The sequence below is a fragment of the Puntigrus tetrazona genome, chromosome 19 (assembly GCF_018831695.1).
Source record: "Puntigrus tetrazona isolate hp1 chromosome 19, ASM1883169v1, whole genome shotgun sequence".
Taxonomy (NCBI): domain Eukaryota; kingdom Metazoa; phylum Chordata; class Actinopteri; order Cypriniformes; family Cyprinidae; genus Puntigrus; species Puntigrus tetrazona.
Window position 1 is genome coordinate 8,509,767 of NC_056717.1, and position 18,656 is coordinate 8,528,422.

Sequence of the window (18,656 nt, forward strand, 5' to 3'; positions counted from 1 at the left end):
TAAATTATTTTATTATTAAACGCATTTAAAATTCTATAGAAAAGTTCACCCCATTTACCTAAAAAAAACTGGCCAAATTTGGAAGATACAAAAGACCAATAGTGCACTAGCCTTCCCGCGCAGTTGGATGTTATTGTTTGAAGAACAAGTCTGTTTTGCGGCTGCATTGGGGTGAGTCCCCAGAAGAGAAGGGCTTCATAAATCTGGGCTCTGACTGGAAGTCCCTAGCTGTGCAGGTTGGATGGAGGACAAAAGTAGCCGAGCGCTCAGGATGTGGAGAGACTGCTGTACAGTCGAGCCCGAGGGTCCGTGAAATAACATCAACAGTGACCCAGACCCTGGATCACAGGGGTCAGCTGACGTCTACGTATGTGTTTGTGTGCGTTATAACATTTTTCTGGATCTACATAGTAGAGCGCATGACATTAAATCCCTATTCCCACTTTCCGACTGCAATGCGGGCGAGTTTAACTGTTTCAGGGACAGGGTTCAAGCGTTCTAGAAACATCCGTTCGTTTTGCAGTTCCCTTTGTTTTGAAATCGCACACTTCTGCAAAATGTCTTTCTGGAGCAGCATCACTTCGTTTAAAAGATGTATTAATGTATTCACGTTCCTTTTATCTCATCCAGTTAAACGTTTTGAATGTAGATTTTGAACGTGCTTCAAGCAGATTACGACGGTAGTTTAATTATTTAGATACGCCTTTATGGATTCTACAGTTTTTGGAGAAATAAAACTTTATTTAAAGACATAAAACTGCTCCGCTCGTAATGTATTGCTGGCTCTCAGATTGATAACAGATTGCAGGCTCTGGCTTTGGCAAGGTGCGCCGGTCGTTCCTCATGTACTGCCTCAGTCTAACGCTCCTCCAGATCACTTATCAAAATCTCATCACTGTGGATCGGTGGGTCTTTATTGGCTTCGCTTCAGGACCCACATTTAACATTGGAAATAGTGGCAACCCAGCACAACCAAACTAGCTAATCGTACAAAATAAATCATCTTTACTATCAAACCTTGACATTTATTATATGACTATGAACTGCATGGGTACAACAATATGCTAAATGATTAGCGGGTCATCAGCTGATTAAAAAAACTGACCATTTGGTAAATGCATAAATGGAAGTTTGCTTTAATATGCAAAATTGTACATTTGATTGCGTTCATTATTTGAATTTAATATTTTGCCCGTCCAATTAGAACAGAACTGTGAGCCATTACTGTTGTTTGTGTTTGCTCATTACAGTTAATCTGTGTGCTATATTTCATTTATAAGCATGTATCAAATAGCTTAAGTTTAAGTTTTTATTTCAATTACATTTTATTTTTTTAAATGTAATTTAAACTTTATTTCAATGACCATATATTCTTATAGTCTTAGTTTTACAATATAGTTTTAGTTTACAATACCAACACTGATACCGGTACAAAAGAAGACATCAGACATCAGTCATGAACTGCTGATTCATTTATTCGTTCAAAAATATTAAATCGATCCAGAACAAAATGAATCTGTAAAAGTGAATCACTGAATCACTTACTCAACTGATTCGTTCAAACGCTGATTGATTCAGTGTGTTCACGCAGCAGTGCTTTGCAGCGGCTGTGTTTGGATCTGTTTTTCATAGCGGAGCAAAATAGGCAACCGAAAATATGTTGCCTTAAACGTAAGTTACTCAATATTAACTTTTCATTATACTAAAGACAACACTGCGTTTATGCTTTTGGTTTGAGTGACTGCGCTCTTTCGTGCGTGATATCGACAAAATATTTGTGTGAACTGCCGACTCTGCCTCGCTATTTGTAGCTTGCCTTCCTACTGTATAAACATGAATACCTCCCTCATAACAATTCTGGCCTTTGCTTATTTTCACATCTCTATATCATGAACATTTTCAGTGAGCTGTTATACGTAAGTAAATCTCCCTCTGCAACACTGTGATCCAAAACACTTTTTGTTTTTTTGGGGTTTTTTTTACCATTCAAACTCCTTTTTGAGAAAATGCTCTTTCTGAAGTTCTGGCAGTGAAGTAGTGGAGACAGCGTGAAGTATTGCGATGACAGAGAATGGTTTGTCCTGCGTCGTGGGTCTTAAACTGCTGTTTAAGTTGGCACCCAGTGAGAGGAGGCTTATGTGCCAAATACCAAAAGCCTTTACACCCCATTGATAACCTGACTGACAGGGCGTCCTGTTACTCAGCAGATTGCAAATCAATGCCTCATTTCACACCACTGGTGGCTACACAGGGACTACTTTCTTTACATGCATCAGTACTCCGCCATTTCCCCTTTTTTGGACCCGCAGTGTTGATTCGAGACACTTCCATACAGTGTAATTACCGATAAACCTCACTTCTTTTGACCTCCGCATTGTTTGATGTGGCCTTTGCCCAGTATCCCCAACTGAGCAATACAGATCTGCAGGCCTCAGCATACCGTATTCGGTGGGACGGTTTCTGCTGCGTTCCCCAAGATCCCTCCATGACTGCACGCAGGAACGCTGGCCGCCAGACTATGCAGCTGCCTGCTGCGCTGGAGAGCAGGGACATGCGGTACGCTGAAGCCTGGCCACTCCTACTTCCCTCCGGTGACATCTCGCATCAATCTTCCACCACATCCCCTCGCAGAGAGGCGGGGGAACGCGGTGGAGCATCAACAATAGGCTCAGCTGTCTGCCATTGATGTTTGCAGCTCAGAGGCCGTGTTATTTATAAGCGCTGGCTAACTTGGGGAACTGTTTGAAAATACTAATTTCTGAGGCACGGATGATGGATTGAAACCTTCCATGATGCCCCAACTACTAAAAAAGCGCAATAGATCAATGAGAGAATATAATAACAGTGCCTGGGGTTTTGGCCTCTGGCACTTTTCGTGCCTGCCAACAGATGTAAACACATCGGAGGGTTGTTTATCTCACACAACATTGATCCTTTTCTTGAAATATTCTGATATTCTTGTTTTTCCTTTCTGTTTTTTGGAGAGTAAGTCATTTGGCTTATGTCTCTGGGCTGGCAAAGATGGTGACACATTCTGGTTCAGAACGTACCCATGACATACGCTCCATATTTTATTTTGCAGAGTTGTTGCTTTTTGTTTCAGATTACCGAGTATGTGGTAGTGGATGAAACTGTAGACCTGCTTCGTGGTGGCCGGTGTAGGTCAGTGGGCCACAGCTCCTAGGCTTAAGAGGATGGGTGGTCCGCCATTAGGTCTGCAGACCGCTGAACCTAACAGGCATGTAATTAGTCCCAAGAACATAATGAGATGCCAAGGTAATGCATCTTTCACAGCATGTGATGAGAGAGGAAGTTAAATTTGTGCGGACTGTCTGTGGCCCAGCTGTAGGCGTAACGCTCGCTCTACAATAATCCCATTATTCTAAAAGGCCGTAAAACTCAGCCCAAATAAGAAACAGTCTATAAAACCAGCCACTTTATACAAGCATAGCTTCACCTTCAGCAGACTGTGCAAATGTGCATATGCTACTCCTCAGCACTGCTAATGAGAAAGAATAACACTATATTACGTAAGGAGATTGCACGAAGAAAGTTGGTAGATGATAAAGATATCAAAATTGATGCTGAATTCGTTGTTGATGGGAAATATCAGGCTAGCTTGTGCTCAGCAAGCACAGCTTCACTGTGTTAACTATGGCTTCAAGTAAGAACACACACACATACACACACAAATGGATCTTATTTTTCATTAGTATCCATGCCCTGTTTTATGGTATAGACACAATAGAATATAGTGTATCATAATAAATGCAGTCTTGGTGAGCGTATAAGACGTAAGAGAAAAAATAAATTTAGAATATTAGAATTTTAAGACCTTTTTGCTTGTTTTAAAGGTGATTTATTTTTTCCATTAGTTTAACCAGTGGGGCTCCAAGAGCAAGTGGAATTCCGTCTGAAAAAAGTCAAGGGGTGAGTTCTATTTTACATTTTTTTACACTATTCATAGTAAATGTAGCGTGAGTAGTACGCTTAAATTGAAAAAAGGCATGCATTTTGAGGACCTGGATGTTGTAGTTTGTATGAAATGTTGTCCTGAAAATACTAAAGCTACAGTAGCTGTGTGTTTAAGATAATCTTTCCTTTGTAAAACAGCAAATGCCTCTGTGAAGTAAACGGATATTACGTGTACCATCCGAGACAATATTATGCTAATTCCTGCACTCTAGGCACAATACAGTGCATAATGAAAGTGCATAATAATATTTGGAATGCAGCTATTTTTGTATTTCCGTTTGGTGGCACTAGTGGCGCAAAAACCTCCACTTGGACTTTAAGCAAAACTTTGTTGTAGAGGCAAGAAAGTTGATTTAACTGATAATGGTATTTTCTTTAACACCCTGCCATGTAAGAATGTATTTGTGTTTTCCTTGCATTGCGTTTCTCTGTTCAGTGTGAATAAGTAACTCTGTAAGAATGTATATATTCCCATAGCACGACCCTTTAAACAAAAACCTCTAACATTTATTATTTAATTATTTATTTTATTACAGTCGTTTTTATAGCGCAGGTGTCTGTCAGCTTAGTCAGTGTGGACGGTTACACCTCTCGAACGCTAAGGAATGATCTTTTTGCACCCAAACATAAAAATCAAGGCCTCCCCAGATGACTCGCAGTGTCAAGTGATATATTTAGAAAATAATTATTGCTTCGGGTTGAAATTGAAAATCCCATCCAAGCCATTATAAAGTGCCTGATGTCCAGCAGACATTCTGCCCTCAGCAAGACAAGAACTCAAGTTTCGTAGAGAGGAGCCGAGATCCCTATTATGAGCTCTGAAGGAGTCTTAATGACCGCAGGGATACAGTCAGACCTGTGTCTGCTCTTCAAACCCAGACAATAAGCCTTTATTGTTACTGGGGGTTGCATAAGTGTACTCTTTCACTTAAAGTGGGTGTGTGTGTGTTCTAAGTATCTGCTTTTGCCGTTTACTGCAGGGCCCAGGGAATGAGTTAAAATTTACAACCTCTGGGTTTATCTTGCAGGATATTTTTCATCAAAATAATCATAACTGCTGGAGCCAAGAGGGTTTGTTACATTTAATTTATGACTTCCCGTTGATTTGGGGGCAGAGCTGTTTAGTTGTAATGTTATCGATAAGAGTAGGTTCTGGAGTTCTCTCGAGGCTGAAGAAGTCTTGCTATTACATTCATTTCATTTTATGCATGATTTAAAAAGAGAAACGACCGGGCAACTTAAATTTACGGAATTTGGCATGCCTGCAGATTAAAAATCTAAATTCATCTCTTTTGGGTTTAGGCTTGAAATTCCTAATTATGGGTCGTTTTTTGGCTATTTTCAGCACACTTTTGCAGTCTTGCAACTGTATGGCCCCATCGCTTTTATGTTGGATTGATGTTTTGTCCTTTAACTTTATGTCTTCTTCGTGTGGTTTCCAAGAAAAGCCACATATTTTGTATTTTGCCATGTTGTTAATAATGCTAGCATTGCTTCCTTTCTCTTGCATCAAGGATTCTCTCAAACCTCTCGGGAGTGTAAGTTGGTGGTCTGTGGAAAGTATTTGTGTGGTAGCATTGCCTATTTCCTGTCTGATTTAGAAATTCATCAATCATCGGGGCTTTCCAGTCAAAATGGATCTAGGTTTAGGATGCATGACGATTGCATATGCTTAGAGGGGTTTATGGCTTTTTGGTGGTCTTGGACATAAATTATACATTCCTAAAGTTTCGTGGCAGCATGCTATGAAAAGATACATATGTAAAGTAATTGCGCCTATATTATTTACGTGACATCATAGCAGCAGTTCTCCGCTGTCAGAGCATTAAAGTAATTGAAAAAGAGGCACAGTCTGGTTGAAAGAGCTGAAGTGATTTTCCATTCTAATCCTCTTCATATGAAAAAGTCTCGTATTTGGCATTGAATGACATTCGAGCACATTTCAAATGTCACATTTATTTTGACCAAACTTCACGAGGGATCATTTTATCGGTCGCAAACATGGCCAACAGGTATGTATTTCTTTATCCCAGCACAGGCATTTGTCACTAATGAAAATGGATTTGAAGTGAAATGGAGAGCATGTTTGGTATTGCTCAGTCCTGAATATGGGTTTCTGCTTGTATTTGGACTGAGTTAAGTATAGCCACGACTTAAACCAAAAGAAAAAACAGTGTTTGCTGGTCAGGTATGTTTTGGAGCTTAACAGCTGGTTGAAGCTGGTCCTTAGTTGGTCGTGATTTGGTTTGAACTGGTCTGGAGCTGCTTGTGGGCTGGTCCTGAGCATGAAATAGTTGCTTAGGACCAGCACATAACCAGTTTAAAAGAACTCATGACCAGCACAAACCAGTTGTTTTACTCTTCAAAAACCTAACCAGCATGTGCCTTTTTTTTTTTTTTTTTTTTTTATAAAGTAGTACTAAATGAAAAGACCATTTCACATGTAATTCTGTTCATATAAGCAGATATAATTTGTAATTTTTACGCTACCGTTTTACGCTACCGAATTTTGCAGTCTGTAAGATATTTTCTGCAAGATGTTTTTGAAGTAGCTCTCATATGTTTAGCGAGGATGTTTATTTTAGATAATAACAAACATTCGTTTTTATCAGTGATTGTGGAAAAGAAAATAAATAGCATTTATCTGAAAATGATTACATTTATTAAATAAGTTAATGCATTCGTGCTGAATAAAAGAGCATACCTATGTCCCTCCCGAGGTACAAATCCCATTCAAAACAAGACCTTGGGAATGCTAAGGGGTTAATGTAGTCATCTAAAATCATGTTAAATCATACGTACCCCAAACATTTCAAGAGTAGAGAGTATGTCAAATAAATGCTGTATTTGCGTCGGCATGTGTTAATTCGTATCAAACTTTTTCATCATATCCCCAAAATGAATAAAAAAAAAATTATCCATTAACAACATTTGTACAGATTCGCTAAACAGCTAAAACAGATTTGTTTGAATCTTTGCAGTGTGCTTGAAACACAGAAACATGTAATGTCTCATTTGGGAGGTTTTAATACAGATGTACGATATAGTATCTTAGTTTAATATTAATCCTAACAAGTTTGGGTTTCAGAGACATGTTCGTTGAAACTTGCAAAGTAGTCATCCAAGTTAAAACTTAATATGTGTTCTATTACTTGCAAGTATTCATTATTCCTTTTGAAGTTATTCAAGCTTTTCGAAATAAGGCACTAGGCAGTGTGTCTTAACATGGAGAGAAAATATTAACGCAGAGGAAGAATGTTTGCAAGAGCTATCAGCTATAGATTACTGTTTTATATAACGTATTTGAGATGTCCTTCAGACTGCAAATAGCATACTGCATATTGAACGCTGAAGCACACAGCCTTTAGAGGAATGAAAATGAGAGCGCAGTTTCCAGACAGAAATTGGTTCTCTCGAGTCTGTGCTCACTTTCGAAAGAAAGAACCTGTCTGGTGTGACGTTTTTCTGCTTTGTAGCAGAACTAAAGAATGACAGCGCACTCCTCCTCGGGGACAGAGGAGTGTTTAATTTGAGGTAAATATCATTGTGCGTATCTGTCTCTGTGCAAGTCTGTAAAAGTTTCCCATGTTTTTCTCTGCATGTGAAGTTTCCCCCCAGCTGAAGGGTCCAATTGCCCATAAAATTGCAGTCCGTCAGTGAAGATGTGTGGCAGCGGTGGGCCAGGCGGCAGATCGCAGGCGACCCCTCATTATTCGACTTCCCCTCCTGCCATCCTGCATCTGGAATCAATTAGACATGTCTGGCGCTAACGAGAGAGAGCGTGCTGATGTGATTCACACATGATGCGTCTTGTATTGTTATGCCCCATCTGTTGCTTTCTCCGACTGAGGGGGTAAATCCCACTGGGAAGACTCCCTTCATGGGCCGTTTTTGTGACAGAGATGCTAATATTTTTGATAGCCAATTCCATGGACCATCCAGGACAAATACAAGTCGCTAAGTGATTTTAGGTAAAAATTTTATGCATTAATTTCAGTTTAATGCATAATAGAAATCCCATTTTTTAATGCGTCAAATTCATTATGTGTTAAGATCAATAAGAATGATATTGTTTGTTATTTATTAATTTTTTGCATTTTATTATGTACCACCCTACTGCTCAAAGATACCTATTTTAGGAGAAGTGTCTCATTTATGGACCCACAAATAGTATTGAGCTTGTGCCCATAGGATTGGTCCAATGTGTGAATGAATCATCCATTGCAATTTGTGAACCAGTTCAACAGGTTAATTGAAAATAATCATCTTAGAAGAATGTTTGATAATGGATTGGACAGTACTTCATCAGAAAGAATGATTCAAATGAATCATTTAGTGTGATTTACGAACTTATTGAAGAGAATCAACTCAAAAGAATGATTCCTTATGCATCTGACATAATTTTATACTGACTTATTCAAATATATTTCAGTAAGATTTATGAATGGGTTTAACAGCTTCATAGAGCACAATGAGCTCAAAAGAGTGATTTATCAGATATCGCGTTGAAAATATTCAGACCAAAAAGGTAAAAAATCATGAATGACAATGACAATTAATGACACGTAATAAATTTGGCATCAATGAATCACTCAAATTAATTATTATATTCCATTTACAAAAGAGTTTAAAAAAAAGGAATCAACACAAATCATTCAGATTAATTATTTTTTGCAATTTATGAATGACTTTAACAGGTTCATTGAAAAGAATCGGCTGAAAAAAAAGAATTGTGAATCTGAAATGTTATTTGTTGAATGGTTTATACTGATAATGATTGTGATAATGATTAACTGATTAATAAGTGAATTGGGTTATTGAAAAGAATCAGCTTCCTGATGACTAGGACATCACTATTGCACCTCAGACCTAGTTTTGAGTTTTCGGGAAAAACAAGGAACGATATGCTTTTATAAGCAAAAAAAGTGAAGTAAAAGTTTACTGAAATTAAAATACTGTTTGTTAGTGTCCACCACTGTAAAACATTTCTGCTAAGGAATACTATCCAGATGGCGTTTAAGACATTATCCATGAGTTTTCAATGAATTTTTCAATGTATAGAGTCTGTTAGACGTTCTGTGTAAGTCAGTACATGTTACATGGATGGTCCATATGGTGTTGCTATAGTTGGGCTCGGGCAACATCATTTATGTTCTCCTTCAGTCTTAGAACCTAATGAGTACTTTGCCTGTTAGGTACGTCAGTGGCTTGTCTCGAATGCACCTCCTCCTCTACAGCAGTAATGATTTTTAGCCGACAGCAGTGGGAACCCATTATTTAGACTGAAATAATATGTTAACAATATAATGGTAGGTCTCTTGATGTGAATGGCCAAGGCTCGATTCTCAAGGATTCTGTTTTGAAGTCGTGCCAGTCGATTAACTGTGGCTGAGACCAAGGACTCAGAGTGCCGGAGTGGGACAGCATTTAATTGCTCTGGTTATGAAGGAGCGTAAGTTAAAGTGTGTATGGAAACGGCAGTGTGTTAAAGCCAGACCTTTGTGATATACGACTGCGGTGTCGCTATAGGCAGGCCGGGGAGGGTTTTTTCTTTTTTCTCTAAAATACCACCAGGCCTGGATCATAAACGTAGGTGATGGTCATCTGCTCTGCTATGCTCTGGTTTTACCTTCACATGAGCCTCAGAAAGGGGGAATGCGCGCGCGTGTGCATGTGTGTGTGTGTGTGTGTGTGTGTGTTGCACTCTAATGATGTAACACTTGGCCCTGGCTGGGTGGTTTTGAAGGCAGTTCATGGTATTTCCCTCAGTAATTACCTATTCTGCATTAGCGCTGATGGAGGCTGGCCCTGACCCACCAGTGAAGTCATTTGAAGCCTTTTCAGACAAAAGCCAATAAAAACCCACCTGCCTGGCAGTCAACAGTCTGACTGGGATACTGAACTGCTCCATAATTGTGAGGAAACTGGTTCTGATTTTCAGAGCCGCCCTATCTGGCTACAGCCGTCTGCTCTATTCACGGCAGCACAGTTTTGATCAGAGGGTGTAATTTAACTCGCTAAAACTTGAAATGGCCTCTGAGCCTGTTTGAAGATGATGAAGTGCACTTTGACAGCACTACATGCATGAAAAAATGCTACTTTAACCATTAGGGTTTCGCATTTTTTGAAGAAAATGCTCTGCCATAAAGAACTAGCTGTCACAGTGTTAGGTTGTTGTGGGTGGTCACCAGGCTGTTTGATAGACTTTTTCTAGCTTGTTTGGTTTTGTGTTGACATTGTTAACTAAACTATTAATATAGGTTTTGTTTATGAAAATAAAATACACGTTTTTGAACTGACAAACTTAAAAAAAAGAGAAATGCAATGTATGGGGGATTTTGAAACCTAAAAAAGTGTGTATCTGTAATAAAAGTAATGCAAGCGGCTCCAAGGTCTTCTGAAGTCAACTGATGGGTTTTTGTAAGAAAATATACATATTAAAAACTTTAAAAACTAAATTAACTAAATTGGTTTAGGTTTAGAAAAAAACCTAATAAAAGTATTTACATTTTAGAGTGAAGTGATGCTTAATCAGATTCTAAATTAATATAATGATTTTTAATAGAAAATAAATATATTTTAACAAAGAATATTATGTAATGGAGTTATTTTATAGTCAGACACTGTCCTGAAATATTAAATAATTGTACCTTTATATGTCAAGGCAGGGTTAGATCAGGCGGTAAAATGTAATATGGTGGCATGTTTTGCTCATGTCTGAATACATGTGATTGTACACATCCTAACTGTTAGCTCCAAAAACCTTGTCAAGGTACAATGTACCATGAATTATTATTTCATAAATATCTTAGTTTTTTTGGGAAGTGGCGCACCCCAGATTAATTTATATTTTAGAAGACTTTTTGTTAAAATATCACTTTTAATTAATAGCTTAATAATTCTACTTTACTATACTTTACTATACTACAAAACATTTAATGAACTTTTCCAGATATGATCGAATCTGGACAGTTGTGTCATCGCCAGAGTAATGAACTTTATTTCAGAAATTGAAATCATTTAATACATGAATTGCACCGTTAAAGGTATTTTGAATAACTCGGTGGAAAAAAAATACCGTGAGGTCACTGACCCATGACATTGAAGTAATGTTTTATTTTTACACTAAACATTCAGATTTGAAGTCCAAATATGTCTTCAGATCTACATTCTGTTGAATCACAATAAATCAAGCTACGTATGACCTAACAGCCCGGAGAGTTTATTTTCCAGTTATCAAGGGCTCTTGGGTCTGAATGCGAGGGCTGTTCACCTGAGAGGATGTGGTCATGGACAGCCGAGTGTGTCCAGCTCTTTAAAAGAGGTCAGAGAGCGAATGGATGATACTTCCTGTTGAGGGCCTTTCAGGTGCGGGCTTTTTTTCCACAGCCAAAACGATGCGAGCTAACGGGCCGGTCCGGACAGGCTCGCGAGACCCAGCGATGTCTCCTCCTGCGCTTTCCTGTGAGCGCGACTCAGGAGAGCGCCGAGGTCCCGCGAAGTCAGGAAGCGTTTACAGCGGTTCGGCTTCTGATAAATTCAAACTGACATTTACTTAGAGTAGCGCTTCCGAGTCGCCGCACAGGACGTAGCAAACAAAAAGAGACAGGCTGAGATTTCGCAAACGGTTGGAGAGCTGACAGACAAACAGATGTAGGAGAACTTGATTGAGTTAAGCCGTGAACAGTGAGTGTGGGAAGAATGAAATGTCTGAACACGGCCGCGGGATTGACATGTTTGATGCAGATGGGAGGAGGACGATGGGTTTAGTGCGAGGGTGAGGCCCGAAGAGTCACCCCGACTTCAGTTCAGATAATGTTTGCATTGCGACGCTCCTCCGTGAACGTTTGACTAAAGGCGAACATTTTAAAGCAGGTCGCCGCGATAGGAGACAGTGAATCAGTGTGTTTGTTTGGCGTGTGTGTAAGTGTGAGTGTCTGTGTACCAGATGTAGTGCTCTGAGAGTCCCCGGCTCTGTAGGCGGTGGGTGTTTCTGATTGTGTCGGCAGCCATATGGAGAAAGGAGGTTTGGAAACATCCCATTACAAGTCGTACATCAGAGGCCTGACAGCCTCGTTCAGTCCTGTTTTCATTTCAGTCACGAGTGCAGCTGCTCCGAGCCTCCAGATCCCAGCCGCCTCCTTAACCCCTCACACACACACACATCAGAGAGCTGTGTGCCACCTTAAACACTTCATCTCATCATTATAATGCACACAAATGTCTGCTGTCTGCCATCTTGAAGCGTGATGAAAGCCCCTTTTTTTGCTGCTCCTCCTACAGAGTTGAATCGGTCCGCAGCACATTTGCGCTTCGGGATCTCTGCCGCACGTAACTGACCAGATGGGTTTTTGATTTTTAAGCTTTTGTTTATTAACGCACATCCATGTTGACTGCGAGTACTTTCGGTAACAGGAAACGCTTCGCCATATTGAAATTAAACTTAACATGTGTCATTATTAAATTAATCTGAGACTATATCTGTAGAGTTTGGTGACAGCACCACCTATCGGTGTAAAAATCAAATGAAAAATCAAATATAAAAAACAAATGCTCATTTTTAATTGCCACAGCTGCAGAATTTTTTTTTTTTTATGGCTAAATTTTTGTAACTTGACTCTGTGTTGCTTAAAGTCTTAGCTTTTGAGGAAGTTTGTAAGTTTAAACATAACAAATGTGCATCATGTCCTATGTATATTCCTTGGGATTTGCCTAATGGGATGCGCTTGCTGCCATTTCAGCGCTTGGCCACATAATTGCCACTTGTCTTGACACTTCCTGAAATATTCCTTCCCTTAAACAAAAGGCAGATGTATTCTGATTTACCTTGCCTTTTACAGCTTTGTGAGTTTTATCACATGCATTGCTTTATTTCAGTTTACAGAGAGCCTAAATGAAACCCGGTGTGCGCGGTTTTAGAGCTCTATGAACATGAGATAAAAGTTCAATCAACCAGCCACGTAGTTTTGTAATTTTTACAGTTGCTCAATCCTCCCAGTAGTAAATCTGACAGTGAAGATGACTAAGTGGGTTCTATAAGCAAGGCGAAGTTCAGATACATACTATGCATCATAAAGTACGTCAAATTATTTCAAAGTTGGACACTCAGGATGAAGCTTATCTCACTTTGGGGACCGCTTGATTCTGAGCGTGACGGATCAACCTGAACATCTGTTTCTTCAAACGCAGATTTAAAAAAAAAAAAACATACTCAAGATATCATTGCCCCACATTTGCTAATGATGAAAATGATTGCAACGCCAGAAATGGTTCCTGCTCTTCTCCAGCAACAGACAGGCATAGCGTCCAAAAACCTTCTCTCAACCCTGATCCAAATTTCCACTAGAAATCAAAAGTTGGAAGGCCATGCATGTTCAGATCGTCCAGTAAATCAGGTTGATCAAATGAGTTAATGTCTGACTGGCAAGCATCATCTGTCATGCAGCTCATGTTTGGACCTTGCCAAGATCCACACACTCACACTGGCGACATCGCTCTCTTACCCAGGACTCCTTTATTCAACCTATTGGAGTCATGTTCGTCTCTCATCATTTGTGTTCCACCATAAAGCACTAACACGTCTTCTGTCGCACTGGGACGAATCACTTTAATACACTTCATGCCCGTGACCACTGTATTTAAATGTACTGCGTGCATTTTGAGTGATAGTGTTTGGAAAGTTCACTGATAAAAGCCAGAGAGGAAAACTGCTCTGCATCAGAGAGAAAGGTCTATGACTTCACACACTGTCTCTCTTCAAACGCACCTCTCTCTCTCTCTCTCTCTCTCTCTCTCTCTCAAACAGTGATTTGTCCCCGCATTACAGAGTAGCCTGATGATGTCATGGTTTGCGAGCACTGACAGCGATGCATTGAGCCATGCCAAATTTCCATTAAATTTATGTTATGATTAATCCATCAGACATTTTTGGAGGATTCAGATCATTTTGTGCAGTACAAAGAAGAGAAAAAAAAAAAATAATTAATTTTGAATGTGTGTGTGTATTTATGTATATTGTGTGTGTGTGTGTGTGTGTGTATATATATATATATATATATATATATATATATATATATATATATATATATATACTATATATATGTACTGTATGTGTGTGTATTGCTACTATAACATTTTTCTCTAGGGGTAAACATCTATTTAGTTTTTGATCTGTTCTTTTCAAAGAAAAGTGTGTGGCTGGTTGATTGAACTTTTAACTTTTATGTTCATAGAGCTCTGAAACCGGCACACCGCTCTCTGTACTGAAATAAATAATGCATGTTTTAATATATAATGTTTTATAACAAATTATAAATTTGATGAATTCAACTTTATCTTTGTGCTTCTTTTCCAAATCCATTTTTACAGTAATTAAAATGTATTGTTCTATAAGGATTGATGTATCAATTTGTCCTATGGTGTGTGAAAAAAAAAATAAAAAAAAATATATATATATATATATATATATATATATATATATTTTTTTTTATAAATATGTATATATAGATGTATGTATGTATGTATGTGTGTGTGTGTGTGTGTGTAATATTATTATTATTATTTTTTTAATTCCTGTTGCAGGAACTAGGACAGTCCAGTTTTTATTTGTCAACTACCCATAAGTAGTTGACCAGGTTATGGATTTTATCTGGCATTGTTCTCTGATTGGAATTGGATTATGTCTTTTAATCATGAACGCAAATTAAAAAAAAAAAATTGAATTACTAGCGAAAGCTAACAGCGCCATCAAGTGGTCTTGCCTGGAATATGCTGGTAAAAAGGCAAGATATGCTAAGTTTAAAATTACGTAAATATTTGCATTCTCCATTACAAACACGTGTGATCCAATTTAAGTGTGATGGCCTGATCATTTTACACTATGTTATACAATCACTGGCAAACTGAGTTTGCCAATGCAACCGATGTGCCACTAGGTGGAAGTGTTATTCTAAACCATGACAGCCAAAAGTGTATAATATTCCAGTGGTTAGAAAATCAAAAGTTGGACAGCTGATTCTTGATATTTCAACTACTAAATAATTTGTCATCTCCATATTAGGTTTCCTGCACTGCTATTTCCAGCAAGCCACTTTAAAGAACTTTGTCCGCAAGGCATTTCTGAGCTTTTTTTGATCGCTGGGCCTGTTCCTTTTACTAATAATTCCTCTATGCAGTCCATTATATTTACTGAATTATGCAATCAGACTTTTTATTCGACTGTATAAAAGCTGTTTTCGTGTTGTTTTTGGACCGGAGAATCATGGGAAGTTAAGTGCTCTGAGTGCTGTGGGTCAAGGCTGAGAGATATAAAACAAAAACAGTTCAAGCTGCTTCGCTGGACATGTAAAGCGCAGCACTACAACTGCTAAAAATGTAGCATCTTGGTCTCCGTCGGCCTATTATCTGACGCTACGGAACAATAAACCAGGATGAAATGGAGTTATCACCTCAGGGCTTATATGTGTGGGAGAGAAAGCAAGAGCTTTCTGTAAGGAACGAGGAGAGAGATGCCCTGGAAATCAGGTTGGGTGCACTAGAGGAGGCAGTGAGTTATATTAAGTAGAACATACACAGATATCTTATTCTTTACTTGCGTTCTGTTTCAGAGTTCAACGTTCTAAATGGCTGTTTCAGTAGAGTTCTAGAGATCCGTGTGGATTCAAACAGAGCTCTACAGAGGCAGTGGATTCATGAATTTAGTCATGAACTGAGTAAATAATTCAACTGTTTGGAGCGCTTCAGTATTGATATTGAAAAAAACGTATATGTACATATTCAGACGATTGAGACGGATTCGATCCGCTCAGAAAGAGAAATTAAGAAATGTGTAAAAGATTTGTAATGTCAATAGGTTAGTGAGTCGTGTATAGCTTCAATACAGAAAGATTAGTTTTGAATGTCGAACGCCAATTTGCAGACATAATCTGAGGTCACTTGTTCTTCTATTGTTTTTCCTCTCTGCACATCCTCTCTGTTCTCTGCTCTCTGTGTACTTGAGGCTCTTTGACTTATCTGGAGCATGTATGAAGGATCCCAGCAGGATGCCAGGTTTGTCTGGTAGGATGGAGGAGGCTGGGATGACATAGATACATTAGGGAGAATTGCTACCAGAAGCATGAATGAGATGATGTTACCAGGCGCTTTCCATGAATAGTGTACAGTTTTGATAATCTATTATGCAGCAAGAAATTGACTTAGCAGAAATCGCTAGTTTTAAATGCATTAAATATCTAAATACCTTCGCTTAACATTGGGATGTTTGGTTGGTGCCGCCGCAGGGCATTTTAACATCATCCGTTTTACATTTTACACTAATATTTGTAAAAACACCTATATGTAATTAATTTCTGTAATTACATTCATAATTACACTGTTGATGCATCCCTTGCACCTTAACCCACCCTTAAACCTACCCATACCACCAAACCTGGCCCTAACTTTACCTATATACCACCTCAGTAAGATTGTTACTTACTAGATTAAGTCATGCCACCTAAAGTCAGATCCATTACTATCCATTACTGTAATATTGACTAAATAAATATATTTTCTTCGATTTGGCGTCTTTTGAAGAACCTATAAGATGCATGGAACCTTTCCATTGGACAAAACGTTTAATAGTTTAATTCATTATTGAATTTTTTTTATTGAAAAATGTCTGTAAAAACCTCCATTTGGACCCTTTATTTTTAGGAGGGTGAATAAAAGCCTATTCTTCATATAAATATCCTATTCTTCTGTTCATCAAATAAAGTGACTGTGTCCTTTTAGAAGACATGGTTCTGGTCAATTAATTCCATGAATTTGTTCTGTCGATAATGCTATAAAAAAATCAACATTGGCACTGATATAAAGCAATTACATGAAATGTGTTATGCATCACAGGCAGTGAAAAAAATCTGAATCAGTGAAAAAACAGCATTTTTTAGAACCTCATTATACTTTTACGTTCTTAACATGTTACGGTTGTGTTTGTGTTTTGAGGTTGTGTAAAGCGGGGTGTACCCTACAGTATGAGCTGTGAACAACCAGACCAAAGTGGAAAAAGTGAGCCCAGATGAGAGTCACATGAAATGACTGAGGGGACTGAGGGTTTTTTTTTTTTTCTCTATTTTTCTGCAGGAAACAGGCAGTTTTGATGTTTTCCAAAACAATGTGTGTCAGAAAGGCGGGACAGATCATATACGCTCCACGAAATCCTCAAGAGTGTTAGAGCAGGGAACGACTCGGTGAAGAAGAAAACAGCAATGCAGTGAGAGCAGAATAAATTCAGAGCTCGTCCGCTCATCATGGGATCCTTCCAAGCTTCGTATGAAGTCTCCAGAGCTCTCCTCATCTTCAGAGCAGAAGGAAACCCCGGGTTAAAGCTCCACAGCTCTGCGTGATCGGGAGCAAATGGATAAACATCCACCCCGCGCTCGTGTTTTCCGTGTTTGCTCCCAGAAGAAGAGAAGAGCTGCAACGTTCCAAAAAAAGAAACACAAAACCCACATACAGCACCCAAACAAACACAGGCACTCCCACATCTGTCACCGGCACAGAGGCTTTGAGACGTGTGCCGAGGACTCCGCGGGGGGAAGAAGGCCTCTATGTTTTCGACACGTCTAATCTCTCTAAGCCCCATCGCTTTCAGAGTTTTTGATGTTGAGATAAGGGCGCATCTGCACCCCCGGAAACCTTAAACCCCGTTCCTCCGCAAACACACCAGGGATTGTCGGTTAGCGAGCGCTGCAGATTATAGAAAGACTTTTGGGGGTCAGAGGTCAGATAAATGTTTCACCGCAGCTGATCGTGTTGAAAATACATTCTGACTCCTTCAAAGGGGGTTAACCTCATGACCGTAAATATGCCAGGTATCTGCTGGTGTATAAACGTGCAGCCGTAAAACACTTCAAATGAGCTGTTTGTGCCGGAGACCGATAAGGACGCGCAGTAATTTCTTTCTTTCTTTTTTCCGTCTTAGAAAAGAATGCTAGTGTGCTACGCTTTATAGATCCATTAAAAGAAAATCTCTGGAATGTCCAGAGGAATAACATCCATTTCCTATTTGTGCGGCTTGTACCATCTGAAACGTATTGCTCTTAAAGTTGAAAGCACCTGTACAGCGAGCGAATATTTTTGAAATCAGCCGTGATAAAACGGCGCGGAAAATAAACGGAATAAAATTTGTGCATATTCTTTTTATATGGCGCCGTAAAGGCAAAAGCTATCGTGTACTGATAAGCCTTTCTGATTTAGAAAAAAGCTGTGCTTTGTTTGAACTCAGAAGCGTTTTAACAAAGTATCACGATCATTTCTGGTCGCGTTTTGTTACAACAAAGAATATTAGTGTTTCATCATAAACTGAAGAAGAGGGAAGCCACAGGCATTATAGCATATAGTGGAAATATTCAAAGTCGTTTTAACTCCATGTTTTCTTTTTAATTGCACAGAGATAAATTAGTACAAATGTATTTTACAAAATGTTCCTATTTCAAATATATGCTGTTCCTTTGAACTTTCTATTCATCAAGTAATCATAAGAAAAACCTCAGTATATTAGAATTTTCTGAACTAGATTTCTGAAGAGTCGTGACACCGAAGACTAAAGTAACGACGCTGGAAATTAAGCTTAGCATAACAGGCATAGTTTACATTTCAAAACATATTACAATAGAAATTAGTTATTTAAAATTGTATTA

General features: G+C 38.8%; 1 long non-coding RNA gene across 1 annotated transcript; it reads left to right on the forward strand.

Annotated features, from left to right (window-relative positions):
- The first annotated feature begins 1,566 nt into the window (after positions 1–1,566).
- Positions 1,567–18,339, forward strand: LOC122324120. Its single transcript, XR_006247103.1, has 3 exons — positions 1,567–1,671; positions 3,876–3,930; positions 17,098–18,339. It is a non-coding gene; the product is annotated as an uncharacterized LOC122324120 (long non-coding RNA).
- Positions 18,340–18,656: the final 317 nt, after the last annotated feature.